Source organism: Dermacentor albipictus, unplaced genomic scaffold (assembly GCF_038994185.2).
Source record: "Dermacentor albipictus isolate Rhodes 1998 colony unplaced genomic scaffold, USDA_Dalb.pri_finalv2 scaffold_84, whole genome shotgun sequence".
Taxonomy (NCBI): Eukaryota; Metazoa; Arthropoda; class Arachnida; order Ixodida; family Ixodidae; genus Dermacentor; species Dermacentor albipictus.
This window is the reverse complement of record NW_027225638.1, coordinates 130,001-140,000: the sequence shown is the minus strand read 5'-3', so window position 1 is coordinate 140,000 and position 10,000 is coordinate 130,001. Positions and strand designations below refer to the sequence as shown.

Sequence of the window (10,000 nt, the reverse complement as noted above, 5' to 3'; positions counted from 1 at the left end):
GGGCTCGTCTGACGATCTGGATTAAAGAAAAAAAAAAAAGTGTGTCCGAGATATTGACAAAGACAAGTGGTCGCTGTCGCTCTGAGTCTTAGCGCGTTATAGAAAACGTGGGATGGCGGTGCTTCCTCGAGGGTCTAAAAGTACAATCTTCGAACTAGCGCTCCCGGCGGAACGTGGAGCTAGCATCCTTCTTCTTGGAACGGTTTGCAATGGACTGCTTGAATGTGCCGACCACGCGTCACGGGTCGCGTATAGAGCCAACGTTTGGCAAGAACGCGTCTAGCACAACCGATCGCGGTTGCGATAACCCATCGTTGGTAGCGAAAAAAAGAAAGAAAGAAAAAAAAAACACCTACCCGCAGCTTGTTAGCAGTAACCGTAAATGTGGTTCTAAATATAGGTTCGCTGGTCACTGAAACTTTCTCATAACGCACACCACTGTAGTCCAAAAAGAACAAAGCACGCACAATGGATATGATACAGCCGTCACCGCATGATTTCGCGTTTTCCTTATTGCATTACTTTCGTGGGCATGCGCGCTAGGGCCACGCAGGCCAGGAGGCAAGGGGAAAAATAAATAAGAAATGATACGCGATCCTCAGCATTGACTTGGCTGATGTGGCACTCGCATTTATGTTCTTTACCTTAGGCGAGCGCAACGCGCCAACTGAACTCCAATTTCCCATAACGGAAATTCGTATTTGGCCATTTGGTTGTATTTTTGGCTGATGTTCGCGTTTTTCGCCCGAGCATGCGCTTCACTGCGCCGCTCGTTGCCCCTTCAATGCGGCTTCACTGCCCTGCAGGCGTGTTCTGCGTCAAGCCGAACCACCAGGCAAAAAGCCTGGGCGCCGCCATCTTGTTGAGAGCGGCGCCGGGGACACAATCGCGCCTAGCTCATTGAGTTTTCCCCCAAAACTGAACGAAATAGCCTTATTTAAATGAGAAAGATGCCGCGAGTGCCGCAACGAAGGACCTTAAGGATTACCGAAGGGTAACTGAGGGCGACGCGACGAGCTTTGGAAAGAAGAATGATGGGTGTAGCGCTACGGGGGATAAGAATAGAGCAGATTCGGGGGGTGAGCGAACAAACGCGAGCTAATGACACCTTAGTTTAAACCAAGAAAAAGAAATGGGCGTGCGCAGGGCATGCAATGTGGGGGGAAGATCATCAATTAAGGGTTACCGACTGAATTCCAAGAGAAGGGAAGCGTAGCACGGGGTGGCGGAAATTAGGAGGGCAGATTAGATTAGGAAGGGCGCAGGCACTAGACGGCGACCGTGACCGGGCTTACACGTGACCGGGGTGCTTGGAGAATAATGGGAGAGGTCTTTGCCCTGCAGTGGTCGTAGCCAGCAGGATGATGATGACGAAAAGGTAGCAACAGGTATTCATAACATACAGGTTGGAAAGCTGAGGCACCTCTGAACCCTTGAATATATTTCGCCACACTTGGCCATACGACAAGTTTGTTTTCGAGGCGCTCGGTCCCACTGCAGCGAAAATGTTGCCGGAAATCGGGCACTCCATTTTTGTTTCATAGGGAACCTTTCTTCCACTAGGGCAGCGGATTTTCGCAGGGCGAGCTTGCTGTCGTTTACGGATCAAAGCGATAGTGAACTCCAAAATGCAGTGTTGGCTTTGAGTGGGACTTACATTGATTGCAAAACCCACGGCTAATCACCCTTCCCCCCCCCCCCCCCCAAGTGGCTCATTACAGCAGACAATCGTTCAGAAACACCGTCATCGTTGCGTATAGTATGGGAATGGTGCGTGTCACGTGAGTGCTCGCTTCGAGCTTGTGTTCTTCATTTTGATTGAATGAAGTCTCACCTAAGTGAGCGGGGGCCGATCCCGGAGGTAGTGCAATACCGGGCCGACCTGCGGCGGAGGTGAAGCAGGCTTCAAGCACTCCGCCAACTTCCAAAAATAGGTTTAATATCGTGGGTCCATATAGAACCCGTATCAGATATTAAGCTGATAAGAACAGATACTACACTTTGATCTTAGCCAAAAGGCCGAGAAGCGATGTCTTTCACTTCACTCCATTGTACCACTGCCTTGTGGGTGCCCTGGCGACATTGGTAACCTCAGCAACAGCGTGGGCAATCTTATAAAACCCAGCCCGTCTAGAGACTCTATGCTCTCTATCTCGCGAATCAACTCGCGACGCCTCAGTCTTTCACTGTTAACGAAACGCCGTCGCGTAGAAACGAGACCCGAGCGCAAGCTTGTTCGCAAGGCAAAACCAACGAAGGCAACCTCGTAGAAAACGGAACAGGCGAGCGGAAAACACGCGCAAGGGGAATGCTTACTTCCGTCTGAATGCGACCGCTCAAGGCGGCTTTCTTTGAGGCCTTCGTTTCAAGCCCGTGCGCAAGTGTAATACACTACGCGCATTTCCCTCATTTCCTTTTATTTACCGCAAGGCCCACTGAAAGTTTTCATACGGCACAGGCCGGGACGGATTGCAACGTGTCGATTCGACCGCTAGAATTAGGTAGCGCGCCTCATGTACGAATGAAAGAGAATGAAAAAAAAAAAATAAATAAATATAGAAAAGGCTGCGCACTCCTTCCAACCGGAAACATAGAGGGCAGGAAGATCGCCATGTGGAGCACAGGTGTTGTTAAAAAAGAAAGAAAGAAAGAAAGAAATAGCGCTACCCCATCATCTTTACCGTGTGCGTGTATACACACACACGCACACATATGCACGCGCACGCACGCGCGCGCGCGCACGCACACACACACACACACACACACACACACACACACACACATACGCACACATGCTAGCATAGCTTAAGCACAGCTGGAAAGCTCAGCCTTGCGCAAGAAAAAAGGACCACGCCCTTTCGCAAGCCCCTTTGAAACTTTTAAATGAGAAACATGTGTACAGCGAGGTCGTTCGAAACTGGCGCGAAAACGCATCCGCGCCATCTGTGTGCGGAACTAGGAAAACCTACGGCCTTCGCCATACAGAAAGAAAGGTAGATGGCGCGAGCTAACGCTCCGTTGCATACTAAGAACGAGAGCTAGTGAATAATGGCAGAAACGTCTTGGGAAGAGAGAAAAAAACAACAACAACAAAAAAAAAGAAAGACACGCAAGTTGTTGGCTCGCGCAAGCATTCTATTTTACAGCGAGTAAAGAGCATAGCAACTTCTCACAAGAGCAGCAAGAAAGACAAGAAGAACGTGAGAGAGGGGGAGAAACAGGCGCGTTTCTTTGGAATGCAGAGCATGCTGCACACACTATGAAGTGCCAAAGAGACGGGGAAAGCAGATGGCGCGATTGTGTATGTCCTCAAAGCTTGAAAACAATTTCTAAACTACAAGGTGTGCCGAAGTCCGCCTACTCTCATCAGGTTGCTCCCGCCTCCAATTGCATTTAAATTAAAATTACAGTCGCCTCAGAGGCAGAGAGAGAGAGAGAGAGAGAGAAATGTGTACACTTGCTTCGCGCAGCTGCACCCGTTCAAATTTTACAGCAACAAGAGCACTCCCGCAGGCACAAAGTCCGCTGCCGCGTCCGCCGGGGCGGAATGCACTCGCTTCCGTAAATTGTCGTGCGGCAGACTGCTGCATCGTAGCACACCTGAAACCGCGCAGACGTCAGCGATCGCCGCGAGATCGCTGCGAGCGCTAAAGTCCGAAACCACGTCCGCCGGGGCGGCGGGAGCTCGATACCCCTTCACGAAACTTCTGCGTGTACACCGCCGCACGGCCACGGCGGAGTCGCTGGCATCCTGCGCGCAGTTGCATTGCGTCGCGCCGGGAATCGTTGAAGCCCCACGCAGACGTCGGCGTCGGCCCCGACCTGGCTGCGAGCGCTCGAAGAGACCAAGTCCGAAGCCACGTGAGCCGGGGCGGTGTGAGCGCGACTAAGTCCGAGACGACGTCAGCCGGGGCGGCGTGAGCGAGACCAAGTCCGAGACTACGTCAGCCGGGGCGGCGTGAGCGAGACCAAGTCCGAGACTACGTCAGCCGGGGCGTCGACTAAGTCCGAGACGACGTCAGCCGGGGCGTCGAGCACGCCGCGGTCGCTTTTCCCACTCTTACTCGAAAAATGGCGAAGGGGCCGCGCTAGCGTGCCTTGAATCGGTGAGCGGCGGTACCGCGGCGATCGCGAGAGCTCAAATCGGCCGTGCCAAGGCCAAATATTGGCGCTCGGCTCGGCGCAGTACGCCGCCTTGTCGCACGAGTACGGCCCCGTGGAGGTCTGGTCACTTATCGCTGCTCTTATAAGGGGCCGTACCGCCCTGGCCGACGTTGTACCGTAGTGCCGTTTTCGGCTTGCGCGTGTTCGTGGTGGTGTCCGCGCACCGCTCCGCACTCGAGAATCGTGCCCACGACGACGCGAGCGCTCGGAAGAGACGCAAGTCCGAAACCACGTGAGCCGGGGCGGTGTGAGCGCGACTAAGTCCGAGACGACGTCAGCCGGGGCGGCGTGAGCGAGACTAAGTCCGAGACTACGTCAGCCGGGGCGTCGACCAAGTCCGAGACGACGTCAGCCGGGGCGTCGAGCACGCCGCGCGCGCTTTTCCCACTCTTACTCGAAAAATGGCGAAGGGGCCGCGCTAGCGTGCCTTGAATCGGTGAGCGGCGGTACCGCGGCGATCGCGAGAGCTCAAATCGGCCGTGCCAAAGCCAAATATTGGCGCTCGGCTCGGCGCAGTACGCCGCCTTGTCGCACGAGTACGGCCCCGTGGAGGTCTGGTCACTTATCGCTGCTCTTATAAGGGGCCGTACCGCCCTGGCCGACGTTGTACCGTAGTGCCGTTTTCGGCTTGCGCGTGTTCGTGGTGGTGTCCGCGCACCGCTCCGCACTCGAGAATCGTGCCCACGACGACGCGAGCGCTCGGAAGAGACGAAAGTCCGAAACCACGTGAGCCGGGGCGGTGTGAGCGCGACTAAGTCCGAGACGACGTCAGCCGGGGCGGCGTGAGCGAGACTAAGTCCGAGACTACGTCAGCCGGGGCGTCGACCAAGTCCGAGACGACGTCAGCCGGGGCGTCGAGCACGCCGCGCGCGCTTTTCCCACTCTTACTCGAAAAATGGCGAAGGGGCCGCGCTAGCGTGCCTTGAATCGGTGAGCGGCGGTACCGCGGCGATCGCGAGAGCTCAAATCGGCCGTGCCAAAGCCAAATATTGGCGCTCGGCTCGGCGCAGTACGCCGCCTTGTCGCACGAGTACGGCCCCGTGGAGGTCTGGTCACTTATCGCTGCTCTTATAAGGGGCCGTACCGCCCTGGCCGACGTTGTACCGTAGTGCCGTTTTCGGCTTGCGCGTGTTCGTGGTGGTGTCCGCGCACCGCTCCGCACTCGAGAATCGTGCCCACGACGACGCGAGCGCTCGGAAGAGACGAAAGTCCGAAACCACGTGAGCCGGGGCGGTGTGAGCGCGACTAAGTCCGAGACGACGTCAGCCGGGGCGGCGTGAGCGAGACTAAGTCCGAGACTACGTCAGCCGGGGCGACGAGCACGCCGCGCGCGCTTTTCGCACTCTTACTCGAAAAATGGCGAAGGGGCCGCGCTAGCGTGCCTTGAATCGGTGAGCGGCGGTACCGCGGCGATCGCGAGAGCTCAAATCGGCCGTGCCAAGGCCAAATATTGGCGCTCGGCTCGGCGCAGTACGCCGCCTTGTCGCAAGAGTACGGCCCCGTGGAGATCTGGTCACTTATCGCTGCTCATATAAGGGGGCCGTACCGCCCTGGCCGACGTTGTACCGTAGTGCCGTTTTCGGCTTGCGCGTGTTCGTGGTGGTGTCCGCGCACCGCTCCGCACTCGAGAATCGTGCCCACGACGACGCGAGCGCTCGGAAGAGACAGAAGTCCGAAACCACCTGAGCCGGGCCGCGGCGGGAGCTCGACGCCCGTCACGCAACTTTGGCGTACAAGCCACCGCACGGCCGCGACTGAGTCGTCGCCACCGTCCGGCTGGCTGCACTATAGCACGCCGGGAACCGGGAAAGAACCGCGCAGAGGTCGTCGTTTTGCCGCGGCGTTGGCGCGAGCGCGCGAAGAGACAAAGTCCGAAACGGCGTCAGCCGGGGTGTCGAGCACGCCGCCCGCGCCGGTCGCACTCGTGCTCGGAAACGGCGAAAGGGCCGCGCTAGCGTGCGGCCCCGTAGGGGCACAGAAAGGCGATTGTTCTGGAAACCGCGCTGTCCATAGGCGAGAGATTGCCGTTCGCGCATTCGGTCGACGCGCTGCGCTTTCACGACTTCGGCATTGCGCTGCCGACGTAAGCTTTCCATCTCGCTCGCGGCGCTGCGAGGCGGCACGATTTTCGCCAAACGCTCGTCGAAAGTGGCACGAGTACGGCCCCATGGAGATTTGGGAACTTATCGCTGCTATTATATGGGGGTCCCAGAGAGCAGTCGCCCCCAAAAGCGACCTGGGTGTTTGATATGCGGCGGGCTTCGTGCCCGTCAAGCGTGTCCCCGGTATCGCTCCCGTGGATCCCACAGCTGACGTCTGCAGCCTCATCCGCTTGATGCGTTAGGGGCTGGTTGTCGGACGACGCTTTCTCCACGATATCGAGTTGTGTTCCGCATCGTCCTCGGACGAGTCAAATGCGAAAGCGCCGAAGGCGCGGGCGTGACCCGTCGCCTGGCGGCTTTGCCGTCTCGGCTACGTTGCAAGTGTCGGTCGGTCCACCTGTGCTGCGGGCTCAAGAGAAACCGCAAGCCGTGATCGAGTCGACACAACCAGTCTATCGAGAATGTTGCGTGCTTCTTGCCGCGTGGCGATACCCGGCCCTTCGGGGAGGGCGCCGTAGCGAGCTCGAACGCCGTCGTCTCGGACTGTGCAAAGTGCTACTCTTTGCAAGAACGAAGCGTGCTGGGGCGCCTGAAGGTGGCCTCGGCATCGCAAAAACGGCGTCCGGCCTGCTTGACAGGCGGGACGCGCAGTTGAACGATTACCTGGTTGATCCTGCCAGTAATCATATGCTTGTCTCAAAGATTAAGCCATGCATGTCTAAGTACATGCCGAAATAAGGCGAAACCGCGAATGGCTCATTAAATCAGTTATGGTTCCTTAGATCGTTTCTTCCTACTTGGATAACTGTGGCAATTCTAGAGCTAATACATGCAGTGAGCCTGAAGCCCTTTGGGCGACGGGTGCTTTTATTAGACCAAGATCGATCGGGTTTCGGCCCGTATTGTGTGGTGACTCTGGATAACTTTGTGCTGATCGCATGGCCACGAGCCGGCGACGTTTCTTTCAAGTGTCTGCCTTATCAACTTTCGATGGTAGGTTACTTGCTTACCATGGTTGTTACGGGTAACGGAGAATCAGGGTTCGATTCCGGAGAGGGAGCCTGAGAAACGGCTACCACATCCAAGGAAGGCAGCAGGCGCGCAAATTACCCACTCCCGGCACGGGGAGGTAGTGACGAAAAATAACAATACGGGACTCTTTTGAGGCCCCGTAATTGAAATGAGTACACTCTAAATCCTTTAACGAGGATCAATTGGAGGGCAAGTCTGGTGCCAGCAGCCGCGGTAATTCCAGCTCCAATAGCGTATACTAAAGCTGCTGCGGTTAAAAAGCTCGTAGTTGGATCTCAGTTCCAGACGAGTAGTGCATCTACCCGATGCGACGGCTCGGACTGAACATCATGCCGGTCCTTTCTTGGTGCACTTCATTGTGTGCCTCGAGAAGGCCGGTGCTTTTACTTTGAAAAAATTAGAGTGCTCAACGCAGGCGAGTCGCCTGAATAAACTTGCATGGAATAATAGAACAAGACCTCGTTTCTGTTCTGTTGGTTTTTGGAATACGAGGTAATGATTAAGAGGGACAGACGGGGGCATTCGTATTGCGGCGCTAGAGGTGAAATTCTTGGACCGTCGCAAGACGAACTACTGCGAAAGCATTTGCCAAGAATGTTTTCTTTGATCAAGAACGAAAGTCAGAGGTTCGAAGGCGATCAGATACCGCCCTAGTTCTGACCATAAACGATGCCAACCAGCGATCCGCCTGAGTTACTCAAATGACTCGGCGGGCAGCTTCCGGGAAACCAAAGTGTTTGGGTTCCGGGGGAAGTATGGTTGCAAAGCTGAAACTTAAAGGAATTGACGGAAGGGCACCACCAGGAGTGGAGCCTGCGGCTTAATTTGACTCAACACGGGAAAACTTACCCGGCCCGGACACTGGGAGGATTGACAGATTGAGAGCTCTTTCTTGATTCGGTGGATGGTGGTGCATGGCCGTTCTTAGTTGGTGGAGCGATTTGTCTGGTTAATTCCGATAACGAACGAGACTCTAGCCTATTAAATAGGTGCGGGGTTCCCAGCACCTTACAACCTTCTTAGAGGGACAAGCGGCTCCTAGCCGCACGAAACAGAGCAATAACAGGTCTGTGATGCCCTTAGATGTCCGGGGCCGCACGCGCGCTACACTGAAGGAAGCAGCGTGTCTTTATCCCTGTCTGAAAAGACTGGGTAACCCGTGGAACTTCTTTCGTGATTGGGATAGGGGCTTGCAATTGTTCCCCTTGAACGAGGAATTCCCAGTAAGCGCGAGTCATAAGCTCGCGTTGATTACGTCCCTGCCCTTTGTACACACCGCCCGTCGCTACTACCGATTGAATGATTTAGTGAGGTCTTCGGACCGATGTCCGGCGCGGCCTTTCGGTTGCGCCGGTCTGTTGGAAAGATGACCAAACTTGATCATTTAGAGGAAGTAAAAGTCGTAACAAGGTTTCCGTAGGTGAACCTGCGGAAGGATCATTACCGGATTGTTCGAGGGTGACGAGCGCCATTGTTTCTACCCCGTGTGGGTGAAGCAGCTCGCTGCGCCCGACGCTTTCCGCCGCTGGCCCCGCTTGGACGCGGGGACGGCTATACCCGAACATGCCGGGGATTGCCCGAATTTCGAAGGGCGCCCCGTGCCAAATTTGTTGCGCCCAGTGGACGCCGGCTGCAACCTTGGACGGTTGGCTTGGCCGCGCCCGCGGGTAGAAACGGCGTAACGCACACTGTTGGGTGGGCTTTCTGAAGTCCGCCTCGGCACTCTTGCGCGGAATGGGAGTAAGACGACCCGACCTGCTGCTCTTGCCCAGTACGAGGGGAACGGCGAAGCGTGCGGTCGGTCAAGGAACTGACGGTCGAGAGCTAATGCCGCTGCCGCTTAGTACACACGGAACCGTGGTGCGAGCGCTCTCCCGTCCTCCGCGGCAAACGCTGCCGAGTCTGAAAAGGCTGGCGGCTGCCGGTCGCTTCCTGCGGCGAGTGTGGAGTAACGACCCGACTTTGTTGCTGCCCAAGTACTAAAGGAACGGTGCGGCGCTCGGTCGGTCATGGAACCGGCGGTATTGAGGGTGCGGCTGCCAAGTACGGAAGGAACCGTGGCCTAAAGCACTCTCCCGTCCTCCGCGGCAAATTCCACCGCGCCCGAAAGGGCCGGAGGCTGCCGGTCGGCTCCCGCTCGTGACGCGCGAGGTGTCGAGTTCGCGGTTCAATGCGACGACGTCTGCAGGCTATTTGCCCGCCGCCGAGGGAAAGGCGGCGTTGCTGCGAAGTACCGAAGGAAACGCGGCTTTGCTACGTCGGAAGCGTTCTGCGGTTTGCGGACTTGTGCGCTTTGGGAAGGCGCCGCACGTCGAAAGAGGAAGTACGGACAGACGAGGGACTGTAATCCCGTATTCGAACGCACTTGCGGCCAGGCCCTTGCTGGCTTCGTCTTCCGCCTCAAGTAGACTTGTTGTGGCTCCGGCGCAGAGAGCCGTCCCTGGCACTGGCCGAGTGGCTTTGGAGAGCTGCGCGAGTACGCGCGCGCCAAGCTCTTGTCTTTCGTCTCGAGTAGGCTGTTGGATCAGCAGCGGTCATGCGGAAACGCGTGACCGCCGAACGAAAGAGCGAAACAGGAGTAGCGCACGCCGAAAGGCGCTCTTCGAAACCACACACAGGGAGACGCCACGTGCCTGAAACACTGGTTGTACTGTACTGAATTGAACAAACTATTTTTCACGACTCTAAGCGGTGGATCACTC

General features: G+C 56.5%; 3 non-coding genes across 3 annotated transcripts in view; 2 read left to right on the top strand and 1 right to left on the bottom strand.

Moving 5' to 3' along the window:
* Positions 1-1,839: 1,839 nt before the first annotated feature.
* LOC139053272 (U2 spliceosomal RNA) lies at positions 1,840-2,031 on the bottom strand. Its single transcript, XR_011510369.1, has one exon. It is a non-coding gene; the product is annotated as a U2 spliceosomal RNA (small nuclear RNA).
* Positions 2,032-6,926: 4,895 nt separating this feature from the next.
* LOC139053292 (small subunit ribosomal RNA) lies at positions 6,927-8,741 on the top strand. Its single transcript, XR_011510389.1, has one exon. It is a non-coding gene; the product is annotated as a small subunit ribosomal RNA (ribosomal RNA).
* Positions 8,742-9,978: 1,237 nt separating this feature from the next.
* The window catches only part of LOC139053251 (5.8S ribosomal RNA), a 153-nt gene continuing 131 nt past the window's right edge, over positions 9,979-10,000 (top strand). The window contains exon 1 of the ribosomal RNA XR_011510351.1: positions 9,979-10,000. This exon is cut by the window's right edge and continues 131 nt beyond it. This is a non-coding gene — a ribosomal RNA (5.8S ribosomal RNA).